The 26,857-nt window shown below is 37.5% G+C and overlaps 1 pseudogene; it reads left to right on the top strand.

Moving 5' to 3' along the window:
* Positions 1-17,867, top strand: part of LOC120221739 — a 31,488-nt pseudogene extending 13,621 nt beyond the window's left edge.
* The last annotated feature ends 8,990 nt before the right edge of the window (positions 17,868-26,857 follow it).

A 26,857-nucleotide genomic window follows, 5' to 3' on the forward strand; every position in this document is an offset into this window, starting at 1 on the left:
TCTGCAAGATTTTTTATGTCAAAGCATCTCTTAGAAAGTATACAAATTTCTTGGTATAAAGAGTAAGTTTTATCTCTGAGAAATCATTAATCAAAAGTGCTCCAGTAAACAACATGGTGGTTTGAGGTAAGTTACTTACAAAAATAACAAAGAACCCCTTTCTGAGATAACACAACTGATTCTAGAAAGATAATCTCTTAAAATGGTTGAAATGGAAAGAAGACTCATGTGGCCTATGTTTTCCTCAGGACATGTTCAAAATAAACTGAATTATCTGAACAGAAAAAGTAAAATCTTTTAAACTGAAGATTCTAAAAACATTTAAATTGCTATTTTGCTAGCATTTAGGATCTTGAGAAGAGCTTTAGCCAAAAGAACAACTCTTCAATGTAACCATAGGCATTTAGGCTTTTTTTTTTTTTCTTCAAGTTCATTAGGGTATAAAGTGATTCATGAAGAACTTCAAAAGGATTGATTAATGCATGTCTAGTTTCTGTAGTTAAAACATTTGAAAACTCTTTACTACCCCCAAATTTTATGGTGATTCACCTAAAAAAAACTCTCTCACTGGCAGAAACACATGTTAGCAACATTTATACACTGAAGAGAAACACCACTGAGACCAAAATATTATGTTACTAAGTTAATGATATGCATATCTCATAGAATTTACTGTAATCGATATCTGTGACCAAGCTGGCAACAGATCAAGCAGTGCCCTGTATCAAATCCTTGTGAAGCCCCTCCTCTGACTGCTTTACCCACTGGTCATTACAGAGCTTATTATATGGTTCACCTTCAGACAATAACTCACTACCAGAGTAGTTTTATTTCAGCTGCTGCATATGCATTTGAAAATGTCTATCTTCTTGCTCAAAGTCAATTTTAATATTTACTCAGACACTAACAAAAGCATTATGTTATATACATTGCATACAATTAGTTATAGAGGTATTATTTTAATATCAAGTTATCCATGACTTAAGCAAGAATTTGTGTACTCAATCTTGAAGAGATGAGGATGATATAAAAGGGCTATAAAACATACTAAACATAATATTTTATATGTGTCTGTCATGCCATTGAACAGTTTCAAAGAGTCTCACTGGCATTTTATCTGATCTTCAGAACTACAAAGTGCCCCACCTTTTGATTTTCATGGCTGTCATGTAAGAGGAGTTTAGCCTCATTCTGAATGGCTCCAGAAGGTAGAACTACACCAGCAGGTGAAAGCCATAAGGAGTCACACTGTAACCCAAAATAAAGGAGTATTTTCTGACTATTAAAATCTCTTTAAGTGCCTTGTTTTGATTTATAGTTAGTGTGTCTCCTATTGATGGAAATGTCTAACACGGTGGCAAAAAGAAGTCAAGTATCCAATGAGTAGCTGGGTCAGATGGCCTTTCACATTCCTCCAAATGTTGGAATCCTGGGTACATGCTCTAGAATTGCTTTAGTTAAAAATGGGTAGTAGCTTGCTGTCCTTCAGATCCAAAGGGGGAGTTTACCACTCCTTCTGTTCCCTTCTCTATTCTGGACTCATGCCCAGTTAAGATGAAGAACAGTTTAGCCATGAGCTTCAGCTGCTGCGTGGCTAATGGAAAAGGAGCCCAGGAATGCACACGCTCTCTCTGTGTCTACTCAATGCCAACAGGCTCGCCTGATTTGAGCAAAAATCCAGTCAAGCTGCCTACTTGGCAGTGTGCAAGCAACACATCTGGGTGCCTTACAAGATTTCTGACTGAAGTAAGGTGCTGTTTTCAAACTATATAGGCCCACTATATAAAAGGTCTCTTCCCCACTGGGCTGTGCCATAAGACAGTGAATGTCGATCATTAAATCCATGGTATCATGAAGCAGAAAGATCTCAGAAAAGATTTTAAGCCACACTTGTCAAAATGCCTCCCATGGAAACACTGTCTCCTGAAGGCTCCATGGGGGGAAAAGTGTTATGATACCAAAGAAATTGCCTCTTTGGGTCTTTCTAGAAGATTCACAAAGCACATTATTAAAATTAAATGTTCTGAGAAGTCCTACTGCAAAGAAATGTTGGTAAACATAGATCTGACCAACACAATTTTATTTTTTTTCTTTGTATGGTGCTCATTAACATTCTGTAGAAGACACATTGGGAAATAATGGTATTTTTAGTACAAAACTCTCATTTTTACATATGAAGAAACTTATTGTCCAGGGAAATAAAATGACTTGTTCCAGGCTGAATATACGGACAGAGTTATGACTAGAACTTGACTCTCCTTACTCCTAATCCAACATTCTTTTCTCTGGTGGATTGTTACGATCATATTTTTGTCTTTTATATTTCATTTCATCATGCCTGGATCAGGTGTTCATCCTTAGACTGATCTCTGGTGAGAGGTAGAGTCTGGGAAAAGCCTTAAGATAAGTACTTGCTTAGCTGATCTACTAGAGCCAAGAATTGGGGTCATGTGGTAAATAAACAAAAATATATCAGATCATGAAGAAATGTTAGAACCAAATCTGGAAATTTTCCACAACTAAAAAATTCCCCACTATATATTAAATTTTGTGGTTGCCTGTATCACCTGCATTTCCTCTTTTTCATACTCAATTTCTAATGACCCCTTGCTTACCGTGATTCACCCTTTCCATATAGGACCCCAAATCTACTCAACCCAACTAAAAATGAGAAAATTCAAGATTGTATTTTGTTAATTACAGAACTGTTATGATCATTACAAATTCGGCAACTCAGGATTCCTTCTCTAGATGACTCAGTCAGACCCAGACATGGCTCTTGAAGAACACAAAACATATGGACTTTGCATTCTCTTCCAGTGCAGTCCAATATATAATGGTGGTGAGGGGAAAGATGGCAGCAGTGAATGTTCCTATTTAAAACATTAAAAAGGGGGGCGCCCGGGTGGCTTAGTTGGTTAAGCATCCGACTTTCGCTTAGGTCATGATCTCGCGGTTCGTGGGTTCGAGCCCCGTGTCGGGCTCTGTGCTGACTGCCAGCTCAGAGCCTGGAGCCTGTTTCAGTCTGTGACTCACTCTCTCTCTGACCCTCCCCTGCTCATGCTGTCTCTCTCTCTCTCTCTCCTAGAAATAAATAAAAAATTAAAAAAAAATAAAACATTAAAAAGGAAACATACCATACGTATAGATGGCAATAGCAAAATGAACATTGGATGAGTCACCAAGTTCTTTGACAATTGACAAGTTTTATAATAGTCAATTTGGACCTCCTCAAATCAACTTCCTGGGAAGCTTCCCCTGAACTTTTTAGGACCAGCCATAAAAGAAGGTTTGTAGTATTCTTTTGGGTTGTCCCAACTTAGTTGTTCAATTCATTTGGTAGTAATTTTGGTGGCTATACATTCCTTAAGAGTCTGGGAAACACAGTCATCTTTTTTTTCAGTCTTGAGAGTCCTTTTGATCATATACTAACCTAAGAATTTAAGTGATACTGCTCACTACCATTGTCATAAGCACTCTGCTAATTAGCAATATAGGAAATCTTATAGTCTTAACCTAGGGTGAACTACAGACTCAAGAGACTATATCCAATCTCCTAATTTCTGCTTAATGTTATCAGCCTTGGAGCATAAATAAAGCTTGATAGATTGGCTTGGGGCAGCTGAATATGTTTCCTTATAAATAAATTTTTCTAGATCAGAGATGTCTAATACAACTTCCCTTAGAAATGTTCTTATTTGGGCTGTCCAATATGGCAGGCACTGGACATGTGGCTACTGAGCACTTGAAAAGTGATTAGTACCTTTGAGGAACTAAATTTTTAATTTCATTTAATCTTAACTACTTTATATTTACGTAGCCTCATGTGGCTAATGGCTACTATATTAGCATAGCTCTAGAAGGAACTATATACTATAGCAATTAGCAAGATGTGTTTTGTGGGGTAGGAGGAGCAAGAAAATGTGAAATTGCAGTTCTCTGATTCATCTCCTCTTTTTCTGTATATTCATTTTTCAAACCACAATCCTGTTATCCTTAGCATCAGAAACAGGGTCTATTAGAAAACACTAGATTAACAATGCAGCTCAGAAAGATGAATGATGGTCTGATCTTAAGTAGTTTCAGATCTTCCTCATAACAAAGTTATATACTTACCCTATTGTTTCTGATTCTGTTTTTCAGCAAAGTAACTATGGACAGGAACCTCTTGTCTCTTTGAAATATGTCAATGGAGGCCATCAGAAATATTCAGTAATCTATGCTAAACTAACAATTTGCCACAAAATTCTTACACTTTCAGCCCCAAAGAGCACAATATTCTGATCCCGAGAGAAAGATCAGGTTATTGTTTCTAAAGATTTAGAGCTTTTCATTCTGGAACAGGAGAGTGCTCTGCTTTTCCAGCCCTCATGAGTCAGTTCCATATTTTCTCCAAGTATGTGTGTCACACCCTTGCCAATTTGACTAGTAGTGCTCCTTTGGTTGCAAATGACAGAAATCCATTAAAGCCAAAACAATAAGGGGCTGAGGGGTTTCTACTGTGCAGATATAGGAAGACCTCATAGAAGACAAAAGTGATCCACAGTATTTATAAACAAGAGCTATGCGCCAGATACTCATTAACAGCTGTTACAAGGCATCTTATTTTTTTTGACATGCTAACACCTATTTATTTATTTATCATTTACTTTTAATTTTTTTAACTTAAATTCAAGTAGTTAATATAAAGTGTAGTCTTGGTTTCAGGACCCAGTGATTCATCCCTGACATATGACACCCCATGCTCATCCCAACAAGTGTCCTCCTTAATGCCCATTAGCCATTTAACCCGTCCCCCCACCCCAACACCCCTCCAGCAACGCACCGTTTGTTCTCTGTATTTAAGAGTCTCTATGGTTTGTCTCCATCTCTGTGTGTATCTTATTTTTCCTTCAAAATGCCAACTTGTACCTAAAGGTGTAAACTGCTTTTCACCAGTGGGCAAATCTTCAGGATGATTTCTGAACTCCGTTTTGTTTTTGATACATGCTGTTTATATTTTTGGTTTTCTTAGCAGCTTCCAAGCAAAATTTTAGAGTTTAGTGATACTTCTACCTTGTAGTTTACCATGGCCTCTTGCGAACTCTCTTCTGTCCTAGTTTGTTCTCACTTTAGATTCACTCAACTTCACAGCACTTTGGATTCTGTGCAGTGGCTGACTCCATCAAGTTCACTTCTAGCTTCACTTTATAAGAAGAGGATTTTTTTCTACTTGCATTTGTACTTCATCTTCTTTCCTTTTAACTCTTCATTTGTTTTCCACTTCTGTTAGTATTTCCTTCACATGCACAAAAGCAAAGGGACTGAGACAGCAACTAACACATGAGCAGCAGCCCTGACACCCTGAACAGTTGGCCCAGCTTGGAAAGTGAGGCAAAGAAACATGTGCACGAAGGGTGAATGGGTTTGTACTTTTCTGCTAATGAGAACTGTCTCACCAGAGACCCACGGCAGATGTACCAAAGCACTTCAGTAGAATTTCATAGAATCTGAGGACACAGCATGGTAGTTAGAACAACAACAACAAAAAAGTGGAATGTACTGTTCCTAGAGAACCATCTGTCTTCAGAAGAAACTGGTGATGGTGGTAGATGGATAGGAAACCAAGTCATGTGAAGAATGACTAAAGACAGTGAAAAATTTTAGCCTAGCATCAGAAAACTGTAAAATCTAAAGTAAAAGGAAGCCCAAGAGTTCAATCTACTATAAAATGTTTAAATTTTCTACCGACTGCTTGTCCATCCTATGCTTAAAATATCTCTAATGAAGGTAACTTCCCTCTCACTGCAAAGCAGCATATTTAATAGAAATATTTTAAAATAAGTTTTTACTGAGGGAAAACACACATACAGAAATTTTCACAAATCATAAATGTACAGCTTGATGAATGTTCAAAATGTGAACTCACCCTCCATTTTTCTGCAGTTGTTATTGTTCTTGAGGGCTATCTGTCATTTTGATTTATTTTTAAAAAATTTCTTGTGGGGGGAACCTGGGTGGCTCAGTCAGTTAAGCACCCTACTTCAGCTCAGGTCATGATCTCACAGATCATGAGTTTGAGCCCCACATCAGGCTCTGTGCTGACAGCTCAGAGCCTAGAGCCTGCTTCAGATTCTGTGTCTCTCTCTCTCTCTGCCCATCTCTTGCTAGCACTCTGTCTCTCTCTCTCTCTCCCTCAAAAATAAGTAAACATTAAAAAAATTCTTATTGTATGATTGACATACAACATATTATTTCCAGGTGTACAACAGAATGATTCAATATTTATATATATTGTGAAATGTTCACCACCAAATGATGAGTGTAGTTAACATACACCACCGCACATAGTTCCAATTGTTTTTTCTTGTGACCAGAACTTTTAAGATCTACTCTCTTGGCTACTTTCAAATATACAGTTTTATTATTATATTGTTTTGTATTATTATATGTATATACAATATATAATCATATAATATATAATTATGTTATATTATGTAGTAACTACATGGTCACCATATTAACTATATATTACTAACTATAGTCATCATGCTATACATTACTTCCCCATGACATTTTTATAATTGGAAATTTAGACCTTTTATCTGCAACACCTGCTTTGCCCACCCCCTACCTCTGTTAATGACTAATCTGCTCCCTGTATTCATGAGTTTTGTTTCTGTTTTTAAGATGTCACATATAAGTGAAATCATACGGTATTTGTCTTTCTCTGTCTGACTTTTTTCACTTAGTATAATACCCTCTAGGTTCATCCATGTTGTTGCAAATGGCAGGATTTCCTTCGTTTTAATGGCTGAAAAGTATTTCAACAGACATGTGATATATATCACGTATTGTTTGTCCACTCATCCATCAGTGCAAATGCAGGTGGTTTCCATATCTTGGCTGTTGTAAATAATGTTGTGGTGAACATGGGAGTATGGATATTTTTGAGTTAGTCTTTTCATTTCCTTCAGATAAATACCCCAAAGTGAAATTGCTGGAACATATAATAGTTCTATTGTTAATTTTTTGAGGAACCTCTTTACTTCTTTCCATAGTGGCTTCATCAATTTGTATTCCCAGCAAAAGTGCACAACAGCTTCCTTTTCTACACATATTCACCAATAGTTGTTATGTCTTGTCTTTTTGCTAATAGCCATTCTAACAGGTGTAATATCTCATTGTGGTTTTGACTTGCATTTCCCTGTTTGTGATGTGGAACACCTTTGCAGCATATCAACTTCAGAAAAATGGCTGTTTCGTTCCTCCTCCCATCTGCTTGGATTGTTTGTTCTTTTGTTACTGACTTGTATGCACTCCTTCTATATTTTGGATATTAACCCCTTACCAGATGTAGGATCTGTAAATATTTTTTCCATTTAATAGGTTTCCTTTTCATTTTGTTGATGGGTGCCATTGTTGTGCAGAAGTGTTTTTTCGTTTGTTTGTTTGGTGTTGTCCCACTTGTTTTTGGTTTTATTGCCTTTGCTTTAAAATCATCATCATCAAGACAGATGTTAAGGAGCTTACCACCTATGTTTTCTTCTAGGAGTTTGTAGCTTCATGTCTTCTATTCACGTCTTTAATCCATTTTTAGTTGATATTTTGTGTGTGGTGTAAGACAGTGGCTGTCACTTGAGCATCCGACTCTTAGTTTCAGCTAAAGTCGTGATCTCACAGTTTGTGAGTTCCAGCTCCACGTCAGGCTCTGCCCTGGTGGTGCAGAGCCTGCTTGGGATTCTCTTCCTCTCCCGCTCTCTCTGCCCCTCCCCAACTCACACAAACACACACACACATGCTCTCTCTCTCTCTCTCTCTCTCAAAATAAATAAGCTTTAAAAATTGGTAATATTTAATGTCCTTGTGTAAGTTTTGTTAGCATGTATTATATCCCTTAAGTCTAATAAATTGTGGAACACCAGCAAGATGACTTTTTTTGAAATTGATAGTTCAAGGGCCAGTTGCTTGACAAAAGAGAATTCACTACTAGAAATGCACCCTAGAGAATTCGCAGCAGTGAGCCAGCTGATCTTCCCTGGCAACATTATGACTGCAGTCTGAGCCAATTCAAACTTTCACAGTGAGCAGAGAGCCCAGCGGCACTTACTGCGCATGCTCAAGTAATACATGATAACTCAGGAAACCAGGAGTTCTTACCTAACCTTGAGTGCTGCCAGAAATATAGAAGAACCCGTATAAGAAGACTGTTCTGCAGCAGGTGCACCAAGAGAGTAGAGAGCAAGGGTATCACGCCTGAGAGTTCTTCTCCTCCCCAGTCCTCAATTCTTCCACAACTAGATTATTTTTCTATTTCCTTTCAGCCAGTGGGACTGCCTTTATGTGCATATGTGTCAGCAACAGGACATAAGCATTGTTCTCACTGAATCCAGGATTTCGGCATGAAACCACTCTGAACACAGAAAGTATGCCGTGTTACTTAGTGTTTGTAGTGAAATGGTGTACTCCTTTTTAAGGAAATTTATTAAAAAATTAAAAATGGCCTGGGGCAGAAGAATCAAAGCCTCTGAACATTGAATTTTATAAAACATCACTACTCAATCAGACAGGTAGATATTTGCTGGGATCCAATGTTTAAAATGATGGCTGGCTTCCTAGTTATGGTCACTTTAAGAATAGGATCAGTCAAACAACATGCAACACAGGAAGAGATCTGTGACTATTGGAGCTACTGTGTCCAGTTTTGGTCACAGAATGCAGGTACTCTCAGTGTGCAAGAACTCTCCCTCTTCCGCCTCTTCGTTTCCTCATTTCCTCCTTTCTTCCCTCCTATCCATAACTATACTGGGAATTGACTTGGTGATAAGCACTTGGGCAGGCACTAGGGATACAGCAGTGAAACCCAACATGTTTCAGGTGCCTTTGGGGGCTTAAAATCTAATACGGTAAGTGCAACGAAGTCAAGGGTAGAGTCTCGGAGAGAATGAAACCTGCAGACCAGCCTGTGTCGCAAGGTGTGGTTAGCTTATTGGGACAACAGGGATAGGAAAAAGACTTCTCCTCTGTTCCATGCTAATTTACCTTTTTTTTTTTAAAAAAAAAAAAACCAGAGTTATGCACACACTGCAATTATTATGGAAAATAACATTGAAAACATAAAACAACACATCATTAATATCTACATTTTTGTGCCATGATAATAGTATTTATCTTTGTGACATCTTATTCACCAGAATCTTTAAGTGAGTTACAAATGTACCAGAGCATTATTCTGTGTTAACAAAGCTTCTAAGAATATACACATTTGTATTTTGTTCAAAGTGAGGGATATTTTATCCTGAACTCTTTCCCACCTCATTTAGTCCAGTAACTTCCCAATATATGCTGAGAATAGGCAAATCCAATGATACTCTAATGGCAACATAGTTGAAGAACAGTTTAAAATGAGACTGACCCCTTTTCTTCTACCTTAATTGTTCTAAGTACATGTGAAATTTAGAGTTTAGATAGTTTCCTTCATTCCTAAAATGGAATTCCAGAATTCCAAAAAGCTCTTTCTAGAATATTAGGAACATTGTCAATTTTTACCAAAATAAAAAAAATCAATTCTTTTTTTCTATATAGAATAATATGTATCTGCAGTATTTATCTCATATACATGGTTGATATACTAGTATAGTAATTACATCTTAAGAACAATTCTGAGAAACAGTTCAGAAGGTTTCTATTTTTTGCTCTTGTGGCACATTTCTTGGTAGAAACATGTTATCCTACCCTTTGCCCCTGCCCATGTTACTGTCCACGGCACCTCCATTTCTGAGAAAGTTCAGCCAGTTCTTCTTGTGTGGCATGGAGAAATGAACATTCTTCAGTTGAATGAGTTATGCAACTGAACGGATCAGTGATAACTGTGGTTTAAACTAAATTGAAGAATAGCCAGAAATTAAACTGACGAAACTTCAGATCCACATTGGCCTTACTTGAACTGATCTGACGTGTCTGTGACTGTTTAAATTTCTGCATTTAGAAAAGAGAATTAAAATTTTCTACACAAATAAGCAGAGAAGTCACAGCAAAAATAAAACACTCTGCAACAAAGAATTCTATGAGCTATTATCTACTGACAATGACTCTTCCTTCCTAACTAGATTTTGATGCGAATTTGTCATTTAAGGTCTGAAAGGTGCTTTAGGGTTTATAGAGAAAAAGTCTTGTATAAACATTGTATGTTATTATGGGTGAAAATATTTGCAAAATTATAGTCCAATTCACTAGAGCAACAGAATACAAACACAAAATACATCTGGAAAAAGAGATAAAAAAGAAAACATGGGTGGTCACTTTCCCAACCTATACTCTCCCTAATAAATCAGAGTTTTCTTCTATACAAAAATAATAGATCATCTCTCCATCTTGAAAGCTGCTAGAATCATTTCATGGAAAAGTGGCCTAATGCCTAAACCATCTCCCGTCAGCCCTGGAGCTTCCTGAAACTGCCAATGAATGACACCTGTTTGCAAAACATTTATTTATTCCCTTGCACAATGCAGGCTACTTCTCAGTTTTATACCCACTCTTTGGTGTAGCCTTTAGATGATCACAGTCCTTAATTGTTTTTGCAGAGCATTTTACCATTTCTCCCTTATTTGTTTCTTTTCAACCTGGTTTCTGCTATTACCTTTTGGGTCTTTGGTTGAAATGCTCAGAAAAACCCTCCAGGGAATGTGTTTATTCTTTTCACTCTCTTATTTGTGTCTTGAAAGTCAATATAAATAAGAAATAAGAAAACTTAGAATAAAAACAAAACAAGACATTTCATCTTTAAGTTGTGTAACCACAATCAAAATCCCACTAGTGATACAGAATCCTTTAATATTTCATTTTACCTTGTCAAAAGATGGAACACTCTCAAAACATCTCTTACTGTCTAGCTTCATTCCCTAGTGGTGATGATATAGAGCAAAAGTAGAGTCAAAGAGGGGCTGAAGAAATTGAAATTCTTGTCACCACCTCCCACCAAAAAAAGAATGATTGTTTTGAAAATAGCAACTAAAGTGATAGCCAAAATCTGTAAATCTAGTAAGTCTTAAAAATAATATGTGTTTTTCATAGAAAAGAAAGAGATAACTGATAACCACCCATAAGAAATAGCTGCCTCTGACTCTCCCAAGACATAGATAATCCTGCCCAGATATTTCCTGCTTTGCAAATTCCATTTGCAGTATTAGGAAAATGCTGTTATAATAACTTCTGAGTTTTTCCCTATGTTCCACACACTGCTGGGGAATTCACATGATTTTATGCACCTGTGTTGTTTGGTCATTTTCTTCGCATCCTTTGGGAGGAATCAAATGGCTGCCTTGATGCAATGGATGCCTTGTGTATGCAGAAGCCATGGGGAAAGTGCTTCTACCTATGGGACTACATTGCATTTCCAAAAATGCACAAATAAAAACAATGTTGAATTTCTGGTATGCTCATCGAGTGTATGTGCATGGACCCACGCAAACTCCTCTATACACAGTTACGAATGAACTGCCCACTTCAGACATCAGTAACTGCTGGCTCTTTTATAAAGAGGATGTTGTGCCTTGCATTTTGGACACACATGGAAAATGTTCTTAAATTGCTTTCTGTTTTCATCATTAAATGTGGGAATATACCTAAAAACCACAGCAAACTCTTCTTTCTGTGTGGTCTAAAACATTTATCACTTTTTCCTATAGAAGGAAGGAAATGCTAAATTTAGTATTTTGTAGTAGACAGTAATAAGCGATTCTGAGATCTGATAATTACTAGAAGATTTATTCCATTAACAAACCAATAACCCTGGTATTTAACTTTTGCCATGCATAGGCATGATTGATTAGCATTTTTTATCTGAACATAAAAAAAGTAAATGGCCAGTTAGCATACTGTTTATTCTATATTTCACCTTTAATGAAATTGTACTGAGAAGGTTTAAAAAGAAATTTTCTTTTTATTGCAAGAAAATGGAGTATTTCCTCTGAGAAGAATTCGTTTCTTTAAAAAAAAAAAACATGACACTTGGGAATAATGGAAGAAACTTAAAAAAGAAACTCAAGAGACTGTAAATAAATATTTAGTGATAGATACTTGGTGGATATTCCATTTACACAAACTGTCACACTGAGATTTAGCAAACGTTTTATGGCTGCCCAGACTTGAATATTGGTCCCTCCTGACCTGGCTTCCTCACTAACTCTTAGCCTCTTCCTCTTCTCTCCCAACAAATGCCTGATGCTCCACTCAGACCAAACTAAATATGCCCTTCCATCCAATAAGAGAGGCCCCTCTTGCCCTCAAGTCCAAAGACACTAAGATTACTTTAAACTCTTCCATTTGGGACACAAGCACTTTAAAGCTTTTTAAACCCACTATACTTCTTTCCCCCTTGCTAACATATTGTCTGCTCTGTAACTCTTTCTTTTTTTTCTTTTTTTTTTTTAATGTTTTATTTATTTCTAGGAGAGAGAGAGAGAGAGACAGCATGAGCAGGGGAGGGTCAGAGAGAAAGGGAGTCACAGACTGAAACAGGCTCCAGGCTCTGAGCTGGCAGTCAGCACAGAGCCCGACGCGGGGCCCGAACCCAAGAACCGCGAGATCATGACCTAAGCAAAATTCGGACGCTTAACCGACTAAGCCACCCAGGCACCTCACTCTGTAACTTTTTCTAAAATAGACCTTTTATCTACTTTGGAAATCACTGAGATAGATTATTTCTTCTTTAATGATTTCTCCAAAGGTTGTATAACACTCCTTAAGTACATTCTGTGCCCAGTGGAGCTATGGCTTGTGGTCCCAAAGAATGTCTGAGGCATGTAGTCGTCCCATGGCCTTGGATGCTAGACAAACTCACCAGTATGCTTGCCTCTTGTCTATCCACCAGTCTCCACAGCTGAGAGAATGTCTCTCTATCAAAATTTTTTTAAAGAACAGACTTAAGTATATCCTGATAGGAGATAACGTAAAGATTTGCATGTAGTAGTTCATTAAGATTGATGGGCCAAGTCAGCAGGGCTATACCACAATGGTGTTGTTTTTTCCAGTTGTCTGGAGTGCCAGGGAGAATAGGAAACAGAAGTGAGCTAAGTGAGCAAATAGTTTTTCCTTTGGGGAGTGAGGTCAGAAGAAAGGAATACTCACATGTGAATCATACTGTACATAAACCTAAGTATAGACTTCTCCAGCTTATACATTTTATACTAATAAAGTCAAATCAAACTTACAAACTCTATCTTAAACACTAAACAGCAATAAAATTCAAATTTACCACATTAACTGAATGTGAAAATTAAAATTATATTGCTGGATCTAAGTTGCCACATCACACCTACTATCTTAGTCTATGAGAGCTTTGAGTTTGTGATATACCTATATCTATGTATCTCCATTGGTGCATATATATAAATAGGTATAAATATACATCTACCTATCTAAATATAATCCTCTGCTAGAAAAAAATTTGATGGCAAGGTCTAAACTAATATAACCAAGTCCTCTGGTAATATGGGTATCATCAGCATTGACAATACCAGAGAGAATAACCATCTGACCTATGACACCAACAGACTCTGCTGTTTATTGTAGTATGTCTGAGGAACAAAGAACAGTTGTGCAGAATAAGAAAGGTCTTTTTGAGCACAAAAAAATCCCTTATCTGATGACCCATGATGCTCCCATTATCTTCTACCCTTATCCCCTCATCTAGATGAATTAAAACGTTCAGATTAATTTAGAGACTGGCAAGATGACCAATTTCATCAAACTTGACACTGGTAACCTGAATATAGTGATTGAAGGTGCTAACCTGGGACGAATTGATATAATCATCAGCATAGACATCATGGCTCTTTGGATGTGGTTGGTGTAAAAGATGCCAATGATAACAGCTTTGCTTACCTGGCTTTCCAAAAGTTTTGTTAGTGGAAAACACAATAAACCATTGATTTTTCTTAACTAAGGGAAAGGTGTCCACTTCACCATTATTGAAGAAAGAAAGAGACTGGTGGCCCAAGCGATGGGTAAAATGATCTTTTGGTGATGATTGGAGAGCCCTTGGGGGGTTAACTAAAGATAACACAGCACAGAAAACAAAAACAAAAACTCAAGAGATGAAGTGTCTTGCCAGTTGTGCAGATTCAAAGTGACCTTTCTTAAATTTGTTACCTTTTGTGAGGCAAGTTTCCACCAAAGCACTTTCACCAAGGATCCAAAATTCTCAAACACACTCCAAGCCTTTTCTTCAGTTAATATTAAATCTCTGACTTCGGCACTAGTCTTCTAGCCAGACACATAAAACTTGACTTTCAGCCACAAGCTCTGTCTTGCATTCTGCAAAAGTGCTGATTTTAAAGGCGCTACTCTTTTTCCAGGTTGTATAAGTTACTCTTTGTTGCTCAGCATCATTCTTCTTGTCAAATGATTCTTTCTATTTTAATTTTTTTAATGTTTATTTATTTTTGAGAGACAGAGAGAGAGCATGAGCAGGAGAGAAACAGATAGAAGGAAGACACAGAGTCCTAAGCAGGCTCTAGGATCTGAGCGGTCAGCAGAGCCTGATGCGGGGCTCAAATCCACCACGCATGAGATCATGACCTGAGCTGAAGTCAAATGCTTAACTGACTCAGCCACCCAGGCACCCCTCTTCTTGCCAAATGATTCTTTCCATATTCCACATATATTCTGAATTTTCTCATTGCTTTCTGTGTTTTTAATCACATCTAATTTCATTTCTGTTGTAATCATGTAGTTTTCCCTAGCATTTTTAGTATTTTTACTAGACATCCAAAATAAGAGGGAAAAAACCAGAGCATAGATTTTCAAACACTACCATACACTTAGTCAACCTTTCCTTTAATTATTCCTTGTCCATGCCTTTTATCAATTCTGTCTATCTCTTCTTAAAATCTCACTTCCTTTACAAACCTTTGAAGGCCTTGTTCATATAAGAGCATTCACAGGCCAGAGGAATTGGGATCCCAGAGCTGTTTTCCACCTAACTCTTGTCTCAGCCATGAACTACTCTTACTTACCACACCAAATTACAATTAATCCTGCATTTTGTACCCAGGTGTGGAAGCCTCATGTTGAAGAACACACAGTGACAATACAACTGAAATGTCAAAACTGCCTTATCAACCTTGACTGCTTGCCCTCAGACAGTTAAAAGAGAGAGAAATAAATTCTAATATTCAGTATTAACTACATTCAAAGGTATTTTAACGATTGTTCTACTTGGCTCTTTGTAGGGTATCTTTACCCTATTGGTATACAAATGGAATGGATCTGGAAATATAATAGAAAAAGAAATTACATACACTTATGTAAAATAGAGCTATAATTCTTATACTTCATAACTTGTGACCTGAGGTGTTTACTTTTTATATGAAGATATAATTAAAAATTCAGGTAATTACTGGAATGGAAAGAGCAAGGTAGTGCAATAAGGATAACCGAGCATCAATAATTTTTTCAGATATAGTGATTAGAGAAAATCTCTCTGAGGAAAGGATATTTCAACAGTGATATGAACAGTGAAGAGCAAGGAGAAAAACTTTCAAAGCAAGGCAAACTTCAGGGGTGAAGATGGTAGAGGAGATAAAAGTTTGGGCTGTTAGAGAAACTGAAAGAATTCCAGGTGACTAGACTTTGTAGGTAATTGGAAAGTGTCCTAAAGAACTTCGTGAGCTAGCAAGGGCCAGAACATGCAGGGTCTTGTAGGTCAAGGTTAGGAGTTGGATTTTACCCTTGGTGCAATGGTAAGCTGTTGAAAGATTTAAAATAAGGGAGTGGTGTAGTTTCAGCTGTGTTTTAAACATATGAATTTGGTTGTTGTGGATTGAAGCAAAGAGAAAGGCAAGAATAGAAGCAACAATAGCTCTTTAGAGACTGTTATGGAATCCAGGAAATAATGAGAGCTTTATGTAAGACCATGGAGGTGCTGCAGAAAAATGGAAAGAAATGGACACATCTGATGTGCCTTGAGATATATTTTAAAAGATATATTTAGAAACAAAAATATAGAATATTATATATAGTATATATTTGGATAAGACTTGCTGAAGCACTGGATTTGGAGAATAAAGGAAATAAGTGTTCCATTTGTAATAGATTAAGATTGAGATGATTAAGACATATGTATATCAGTAAATTTAGGCTTCTATAGAAAACAATCCTTAAATTTCCTGATTTATCAAAAGTTTATTTCTCATTCATGCAACGGACTACCATGTGTCATCTTGCCACGTAACTTTCTTAAGAAGCTCTTTTCTACCTGGTAGCTTGGGGACCCAGCTTTCTATCTTCTGGCTCTATCTTTCTCTGACTACTTAGGGTGTTCTCCATTCAGTATGCTAATGAATAAACAGAACAGGAGCAAGCAAGAAGATTTGGGCGAGAAAAACATACATATAGGCCTGTTCAGGCAATGATATCATGTCTACCATATCACATTGGCCATCCTCAATCACATGGTCTAGATTAATTGCAAGAGAGACTGTGTAGTCTAGTTATGTGCTTGGGAGGAAAAGGAAAGGGTATAGCAATCTTGCTATAAAATTCAGTAGGAGTGTCGATAGTCTTTGGTATCTAAAATCTGAAGTTGTTCTCTCAAATAAATTTAAACAACAATAACAACAACAAAACAAATGCCCATAGAGTCCCATTTCCAATTATCTAACGTAGGCATTTCAGAGGATACAATGATGAACACTACCCATAAGGACTGTGTGATGTAACTGAAAAAAGAAGATACAAACAGTTGAAAATATTGTAAAAGAAAATAATGGAAGATGTCACAGAGCAGCAAATATTCACCAAATAAGTGATGTACACAAAGTATCATATATTGGGGTGAGGAGAGCAAATTCACAGGCTTGAACGAGGCTTGAAGTTTCTTAAAATAGGAAGAACTTTAAGTGATTATGAAAAATATACAAGTGGGGTGCCTGGGTGGCTCAGTCGGTTAAGCGTCCGACTTCGGCTCAGGTCATGATCTCATGGTTCGTGGGTTTGAGCCCCGCATTGGGCTCTGTGCTGACAGCTAGCTCAGAGCCTGGAGCTTGTTTCAGATTATGTGTCTCCCTCTCTCCCTGACCCTCCCCTGCTCACGCTGTCTCTCTCTCTCTCTCAGAAATAAAAATTTAAAAAAATTTTTAAAAAAATTTTAAAAATAAAAAAAATAGAAAAATATACGAGTTATCCAGGGAAAAATAAGATTAAAAAAACAATTTTTTTTTGCACAGGGAAATGCATTAGTAAAAATGAATTTTTTCCACTATTTAAAATAACTGCATTTTTTGGTTATAATTAGCTTTGAAAACACAGTTTTCAAAGTCTGTTAACTATGTAGTAACCCCAGCTACTTAATACTTATATTCAAAGTGATGTTTATGTGACTTAATGTAATTTTTCTCTTTCCAGACAGGCTTATTTTTACAGGTACAGCCTTACCTACTAAACCAAATGGGCTCATTCACACTTGGAGTTCAAATCTATAATCCACTGTTCCCGTTTTACACGATTATAAAGATGAGATGTCATGGTTCCCCAAGGGGTCCAGTCAATGGTCAGTTGGCTAAGGAGAATTTCTACATATTTCATATATACACAGATAGGATCTTGTGAGAATCAGCAGAAAGGCTGGCAACTAGCAGCAGAAACAGAGTCAAGGAAGTGGGAGTAGTGGATGATTAGCCTTTTCTTAGACAGAAAGAACTTCCTTCAATTGCTTTGTCTGTAATTAGGCTCAGACTCTCAGATCAAGCAATCAAGCTCAGAAGATGGAGCCAGGTCTGAAGAAAACTCTCATGATTCACCCCTCAGAGTCTGCCTTTGGCTATATGTGAAACAGATTGAATTGATGATGATGATGATGGTGGTGGTGGTGGTGGTGTCAAATAATGGTAATAATTTGCACTTAACTTGGGAGTTTTAAGGCTACATTTTCAAAGATGCTATAAACATTAATTAATTAAGCCCTACAGCAGTTCCTAAAGTAGCTATTACCTGTATTGTGCAAATAATTAACCAAAGCAAAGAAAGGTTAAGTGGGCAGCCTGAAGTTTGCATGGGAAATAAAAGCTAGGAGAAGAAAGACTGATTTCTAGCCACAAAGTTGGCTTTTAACGTCATTCCTTGGGAAAGGAAGGTAAGTTTGTAGAGCACATAATGAACTATGAGTGAAAGAGTAGAAATCTGAGGTCCAGGGTTTTCCAGGCTCACTCAGAATTTCTCAGGAAGTCAGTAATCTAATACGGATGTGTATTTGAAACTCTGATGCACCTAAACCTGGCCAAGATTGCCCTTTCCGCCCCTGCGAGTTTCTGCGCAGGTGCCTCACTGAAGTGTGTGGTACACACCCTACTTCTTTTAACGGAATCCAGGCGAATTGCAGGTGGAAATGAGGTTATTTACTTTGGTTCCTCAACGTCAAATACAGTGCTGGGCATGGATACAGTGATACGGTAAACACGTTTTGAATAAATACTGCATAGGTAAAAATTTGTTTTTGTCAATTTAGCCCAAAATACAAAAAATCACTGTAAAGTGAAATCATTCCAAAAAGCAGTGGAATTACTGACTGAATTGAAAGGAAAGGAGCCCCAATATAGAATCTAGAGGCCTGAATATTGACAGTGAACACTGGGCTTGAAAGACATGCGTAAATTTGCTCTGCCAGTTGGTCCTCTCCCTCATCTTCAGTTTACTTAGCTGCAACAAGTAATAATACTACCAGCCTCAAAGAGTTGTTACAAGGTGAAATGACATAGTATGTGCAGACCACCTATGTCTAGACAACCCTAAGCCCATAATAAATATTCATGTTCTTTCCTCCTTTTAAAAGCCAAAGTATCACTAAACCTTCATAGTTGTAAATGTTAAGAAGTAATCTTCTTGCCTTTAGGTAGAAAGAGTTGTTTTCACATGGAAAACCCTTTATCAGCAAGGTAAAAGGAAGGGAAATATGAGAAAATATGAGAAAGTAGAGACTATAGCACGACTGAAATCCCATTTGAGCAGAACTGCTGTAGGAAAATTTAGATCAATGAAAATGCTGAAGATTAGCTCATTTACCTGATATGAACAGTCCCAAATTAATTTAAGGAACTTGCATGTCTCATATAGGTAGTAACTATCTATATTAACTCAAATGAATGAATGCATCATTAACAAAATCAATTTCAGCCAGTCCTACAAAGCCAATGTTTTAGGACTTGAAAATAAGATGGAAAGAACTTAGTGGGAGGAAAGGGGAGGGGCAGGAAGGAGGAGGAGAAAAGGGAAGAACAAGGTCAAGTCCAGTGGCAAGTATAGGAACAGGTGCTCAGGGTGGGGAGGCGCCATGGAAATGAAGATAAGAGGTTATACAAATCATGTATGCGTGTGCACGAATGCACACACATACACGCACACACACACACACACACACACACATTCTACCCCTTCATAATATTTTTAATTAAACTTATAAAAGATGAAAATTAGGTTTTAACCACATCTTACTTTGATTTGCTCCATATGAATAATTTAATAAAATATAATTTATTTTGCTATTTCTAACAGTCTTGAAGATATACCTATTCAAAATTGAAAAGACAGTGGATCTTTCTTGCAGCTCCTGGAAAATTCCACTTGAGATAATAGTTTTATCCTTTAATTTATATTGGGCGTGATGTTTTTAGTTTTCTCTCCTTAGCTGTCCTGCGTCTAAGCCGACTAGGGGTTCATGAGAGGATAATGAAAGATAAACAGTGAGGGTTTGGAGGGAGACACTGAGAAAGTTCCCTGGAAAGCTTAGCTTAGGAATCTAGAAGACAGATTTATACTCTGCCTGATAGTGTCAGCTTCTCAAAAAACAGGAAAACGAAAAATAATTGGGATTATACCTAAGATTACTACAAGGTAAAATAATTATCTTTATTAGTTGTTGTTTGATACTGAAATCTATCTTTGGGCTTAGTATCAATATACTATGAGATCACATGTAATAGTTGAGCCAAGCACCATGTATTAGTATGTTTGGCTCTATTAAAGGCTTTGGAAAGGAGCAATAAAAACTTAGTCTTAACTGGTAGACAGACACAATTTTTTCATCTGTCCTTGCCATTAAGATACATCAACATGGAATTGAGGGAAGTGCATGTTAAAGCAGTAATTGTATTTATGATACATCTTCAATGTAACAAATATTTTTACTGCATTAACTATTTTTTACAATATTTATTTTTGGGAAAGAGAGTGAGAGTGCATGAGTGGGGGAGAAGCAGAGAGAGAGGACAGAGGATATGAAGAAGACTGCACGGATAGCAGAGAGCCTGATGCAGGGCTCAAATTCATGAACCGTGAGATCATGACCTGAGCCAAAGTGAGATGCTTAACTGAATGAACCACCCAGGCTTCCCTATTGCACTAACTATTTTATCTTTCTTGCTTGATGTGGCAATATCCGATTAGTAAGTTGACAGGCAAAATATGGACTTATTAATAGTCAAATATACATGAGATAAAAACAAGTTGAGCCAGAAACCTAAGCAAATGTGGTCTTTTTCTTAAAGTCAGATGGGTCCTTAAATAGTTCTTTTGGTTAGTATGATTCAAATTCTGGTTTCAAATTTTAGAATTGAAACTTCATTCAGACTTATAAGTATTCCCATTATCTCTATAGAGCATTAGGGTAGATTTGATGTTAGCATCAATCAGTTCAAAACGCCTATAGTATTATTCTCATATTTTCCTCCTCTGACTTTTATGTGATTATAATTATCACTAAGGATCAGGTGCAAGAATCAACACTTTACAAATGTACTTTAGTATCTCAAATCAGATACAAAAAGGATTTGCTTTAGAACTTTAAAATCAATGAAGCTATTTTAGAGAACGTATGAAATTCATTTTTAAATGAATATAAAAGCAAATGAATTTATGAAAAATACAAGGAAATAGGATGGGATCAATAATTACATTTACACTTCTTTCTTTAAATCAATAAAAATAATTTTTAAAAAGTAACCTACCTAATTCCCTATTGACCAGAAAACATATCTGAATAATGATTCTTATTCAAAAACAGTGCATCTATTTGCAAATTATATAATTGCTTATGATTTAAAGAGATATCTAGGTTACTAAAAGCATTCAGCGCTGACTAAAATATCAACATATTTGACAACCAGTCTGTTGGAAATAAAGACATTAAGTTATCTGGACAATAAATTAAATAATAACTATAATAGATGAGGAACTGAGATATTTAGTTTCTGAAAACTTTGCTTTGAAGACTTTTGAGCAATTATTTGACCTAAATATACTGCAGGTTTTTAATGGTCCTAAATAATTTATGTACCCATTAGTTTGTTTGCAACTGTGGCTATTTCCAATGAGCCATTGTTCTGTGCACACTGTGGGTGCACAAGACATAAACTGGGTGGTATACATGATTTCAAAGTTGACCAATGGCTGCATTCCAATATTTTATTGGTAATCTTGTCTTGCTGTTTTTGTTATATACGGCTTACAAGTATCATTTATAAAACTGTTCAGAATGCTAACTGGGTCAAGTATGTGAGCCATAGTGTTAAAAACGGTTACTTCTCTGGAACTGAAGCCAAATGCTATTCGTTGAAATAGTTTGCCTAGGAAAAAGTTGAACATTTTGTACAGACTATTTAGGGCACTCTTGCCTAAAGTCATGAGGATGGGCTAAATGAATTGTCCAACTTTCTTCTGGTTCTATCAGTTTCCAAAACAATGACCTCTGTTGGCAGTTTTCTCCTTCCAATTTGCAGATTTCTTAGTAGCATTTTCCCCCAGATTGTTGGATAGCTGATCATATTTAATGTAGGCTAGTGTAGGTCTGCTTTGAAACACTTTGAGTTGTTTTTATACTACCTCTGAATTCTACTAAATGTAATTACATGTGGTTTGAATTCAAAATGTGTAAACCTGTTCAAGAGAAAAATATCTTAGGTGAGAACACTGAGAGAATGAATAGTAAGAAGCTTTTCTAATGTGCTTGCTAAACTCAATGTGCTGAGGTCAGTTAATTAATTTTTGATGGATCAGTGTAAGAAACTGAAGATCCACAAATGACTTGGGGTGCCTGGGTGGGCTCAGTCAGTTAAGTGTCTGACTTTTGGTTTTGGCTCAGGTCATGATCTCATGGTTTCCTGAGTTCAGGCCCCACATCAGGCTCTGCAAAAATAAATAAATAAATGTAAAAAAAAAAAAAAAAGATCCACAAATGATGAAATAGAGTTTGTGTTTACTCCACCAAGTATAATTAAATGTTACAATGAGGAAAAATACACAAGTACAATAATAGTTTCCCTGAATTGAAGCCTAAGTTGATGATATCACTCCTGTCATGAGAGATGTATTCTAGGTGGGAAGATGAACACACCAATGAGAAAGTCAGGACCTAAAAAGGCAACAGGACATAGAAGTTCTTTGGGTAACACACTTGGCTTTCAGGTCTTTCAGTATCTCATTTTCCTGTAACCATACAGTCTTCAAATCCCCTTCTGGCTTTAATACTATCATTCCAATGGACTACTGGGAAAAGAAAGAAATTTGTGTTATATTAAGGGTTGGGGTTTTTTATATAAAAGACCAAGTTGACTGAAACAGTTTTTTTAATGAAAAAGAACTAGACAATCAATAATGATACAAAGGTCAGAACCATGTTAATACCAAGTGTTACGCTGCCATAATAATTCAATTGCAGCCTGTGTTGAGAGTTTGTGATTTTTGTGACCATGTTCAGAATTCCTTGAATGATTAGATTATATGAACCAGTCCTTTGCTGCTTGGGCAGGGGTGGTGAGGTGGCACAGCTCCTTGTTTTTCTCTTGCTAAAGTATTTTGGGGAAGAGCTATCAGCACTGAGGGAAGTGGCTCATACCACCTTTCCAGAAGGGCCATTATCTGTTGTTGTTGGTCTGTGGGTCCTACCATCTCTGCCGAGAACCTTCAGCCATCGCTTAATGGGTGGGGGCCCTTGCAGTGACATAGGCAAATGGTCACAATTCACCCCCAAGGACTTCCCTACCTTGTTGATTTTCCCCAGTCCTGGATGTGAAGAAGTACTTGTACTGAACAAGTAGTTATATCTCAAAACCAGACCAAAGTAGGATGCACAGAGTTTGCTGTATCACATAAAATGTTCTTTACCACCCTAGAAGGAAGGAAGCCTTAGAAGCCTAGGCCTTTACAATGGGTGACTCCAAAGGGAAGGTCCCAAGTGATGTGCCACTATGTCCAGATGTCTCTCTATATATCATCCTCCCCTCATTTTCCCAAAGACCTATGAAAGCTTTTAGTCTTATATCACCCCCCATCCTTCGGGGGTTCCTAAGGATTTTTCTCCTCTTGTTCTTCTTTTGAATTCTGCCAACTGGGCACTTCTATCTTTGCCTAAATACTACTCAAAATACTCTTCGTCCCGAACACTGCTGATTCCTAATGGCAAGGGGTGGGTTCTTGTCCCATGGGCAGCTGATGATAGTGAATGCTCTGTTCACAGTTTAATCTCTCCATCCTAAAGAACTATAGCTGATTTCTTGTCTTCTACCTAAGAAGTACCATGAACATTTGCCAAGGTGAGATCACTAATTTTGTCTTGATAGTCAGCACTCTGGCCCATTTAAGAAAAGGATTGTTTAATGTGACTTTGACCTTGTACCTTGACACTATCATACTAATGAACATTTTTGTCCTCCTACACCAAGGTTTCTCAACAGTAGTATTATTGATATTTTTGACTAGATAGTTCTTTGTTGAGAGGGGCTGTCTTGTGTATTGAGTGATGTAGCATATTCCTTAGCCTCTACCTACTAGATGGCAGTGGTAGCCTCAAATTGTGATGATCAAAAGTATCTCCAGATATGACCAAATATCCTCCATGTGGCAAGAACTCCCCTGATGAGAAGCATGGTCCTTGATGTATCTTGAGTATTTTTAAAAGTTTATTTAGCTTTTAGAGAAAGAGAGAGCATAAGTAGGGGAGGGGCAGAGAGAGGGAGACAGAAAATCCCAAGCAGGTTCCATGCTGTCAGCACAGAGCCCAATACAGGGCTTGAACTCATGAACTGTGAGATCATGACCTGAGCCAAAGCCAGGAGTCGGACATTTAACTGACTGAACCTCTCAGGTTTCCCTGTCCTAGATGGATCTTACAAGAATTTTCACAATAACCAGAAGCAGCCTCCTCTTATCTATCTCACATATCATCATTAATTAGATCTGCTTTCATTTCCAATTTGTTCTCCATCCCAAAAAGGGGTCGATCTCTCCAAGTATCCAACAAAACTAAAGATATCACACATGAAATTAAAATACCAAGACCTAATACTGGTTAAGTAAAGTCTACAAGAGCGCCTTGCTGTTACAATCTTTTTTCCTGAAAATTTCCAAGCCTTCAATTTACCTCAGCTTCATGGTAAGTTAACCTTTCATTTCTGAAAATGACCAAGAGATGTTGGTTATTCTCTTTTATAGCTACAGATTCTCTGGGCTCTGGGTTGCTTTCAGACAAGAGCTGATGGGGTATTTGTTCTTTCTTCCTGTCCTTCCCTGTTCTGCCTCTGCCCTGATTCAAAGTCCCTGTCTCTATGAGGTTCATGTTATTGTTTTTGGATGGCCCAGAGAAAGCTCTTAGTGATATAAAATTAGGGGCACCTGGGTGGTTCAGTTGGTTGAGTGACAGACTTTGGCTCAGGTCATGATCTCTCAGTTTAGGAGTTCGAGCCCTGTGTGGGGCTCTGTACTGACAGCTCAGAGCCTGCAGCCTGCTTCGGATTCTGTGTCTCCCTCTCTCTTTGCCCCTCCCCTGCTCACACTCTGTCTGTCTCTCTCAAAAATAAATTAATATTAAAAAAAGTTAAGTTATTAAATTATGTGTGCAGTGTTTTATAAATGGATGTGTATTCTTTTAAAAACATTGACAGTAATTTATATATAAAAATTGGGAGAGAGGCAAATTGGAATTTCTTTTGTCCTTCCTCCCCAACTCTGCTGGTTTCCAATATTAATTTAAATGTGATCCATTTTCATCTGTTCTTGGAAAGTCTGAATAAAAAATTCATCTTTCAAATTTCTCTTAAAATATATGCCACGTAGTTAAATGTCCTTCAGGCTTCTAATAGAAGAAATTATTTATTGCTTTTTGCTTGTGACAAACAGGGTGGGGAAAATGTTTTGGCTCTTCTAAGAGAGAAAAGGCTTCTGGAAAAATGCTAGCAAGTGTTTAAATGATTATGATCGCACACATAAAATTAAGCATTCTTAGAAATGCATTATGGTGCTTTTTTCTCCACTGTAGGGTAAATAAGGAACAGATTTTTCTTTTTTTTCTTTCTTTTTTTTAGTTTTATTGGGGACATTTTATAAATCACAATACAGTGAACTCACCACATGAGTTGTGCTGGACATCTGCCACCACTCAGCTCTGTAAAAGCACCAGCTCTCTTTTGAATTCAGAGAACAGCTCTTGGCCCATGAAAATATCTGGGTCTCAAAGGTTTGGAAAGTAATAGTTCAGGTCCCTTTAGAAGGGCTTTTTCTACAGTGGGAACAGGAGTGTGCACATAGTTAAAAAGGATTCTGCAGTACCCATTGGCCAGAGGCATTAGGTTAGAGCTTCAGATCCCAGAAAGATCAACATGGGCCTACACAAATCTAGAAGAGACCCCATGAAATCATTTGGTGGGACTCAGGGGGCCAGAATATGCTTTTCCTTTCTTTTCACTTCTCTTTCTATGTGGTTTCTTAGGGACAGTGAGTAGTTGGTAGGTTGCTGAATAGTGATGTCCTGAAGCAGTGATGAGGAAAGGGGGGCCAATCTGGAAAAGGCAGGGGCTGAGGACTCTTACAGTGGAGCCCCGGAGAATCTGGTTTCACATATCAAGTGCTGCCTGGTGAGTTTTGACAGTGATTTTCAAGACACAGAGTATAGGGGTTAACAGGTGAATAGGCTTGTGTAACAATCACGTTAGGGAAAGCAATCTCATAAACACAGAACTGGCAGCTGTCTAACTTACCAGACAGGGGCCCCCTAACTGCACCTCTGTCTATCCACCCAGGGGCTTTGACTCATCTGCTTCCAATAATGGAATCTCTTGTTCCGTGAAGGGGTGGAAGGGCCAGAGACAAAGGGAAAGGTGGGTAGAGAAGGGTGTGCAGACACATAGACACGTGTATATTTCTCTTCCACAAGAATATTTCCCTTCTGACTCATCCAGGATGCCTGGAGATGAAGGGAGATATTATTCATTAAATATAATTACCTGAATGATTTTAATTACAAATCATTAAGGAGAGATAGCCTTGTATTTTCTTAGAAAATGGAGCACTTAAATCATGCTGCTCTTCTCTCTGATCTTTTGGCTTTATAGAGGCATGTTAGGAGTCTAATTTGGATGGAGCTGTGGAGGCTCTGAGATATATAAAATTAAATTCCATTACCAACAAAATAAAATTCCGTTGGCTCACCCTTGTCCTCTGTTTTGAGACTAAAAGGCTGCTGTCAAGTGCCCCAAGCCCATTATTTTCAAGAGCCACATGTGGCAGACGTCACTAACCCTTGCTCCCAATCTAAACTCTGCTACCTGCTGAGTCAAATCTGCATCCCACATGGATGCATGGTCTTTTGCATCCAACACAATTCACTCTCTTTGGTGTCAGAGACTGTCTTGTGATGGTGCCTCAGTGCAACCTTCTCCACGCCATTGCTGATGGGGTCTGATATGGTGGGTATTGGGCATCATCACCCTTACCTCTGGGTGCTCAGAAAATAGCACAACTATTCTTTTTTTTTTTACAAATAGTTTATTGTCAAATTAGTTTCTACATAACACTCAGTGCTCATCCCCAAAGTGCCCTCCTTCATGCCCATCCC

The sequence above is a fragment of the Hyaena hyaena genome, unplaced genomic scaffold, assembly GCF_003009895.1.
Source record: "Hyaena hyaena isolate Hyena2069 unplaced genomic scaffold, ASM300989v1 scaffold_805, whole genome shotgun sequence".
NCBI classification, from domain to species: domain Eukaryota; kingdom Metazoa; phylum Chordata; class Mammalia; order Carnivora; family Hyaenidae; genus Hyaena; species Hyaena hyaena.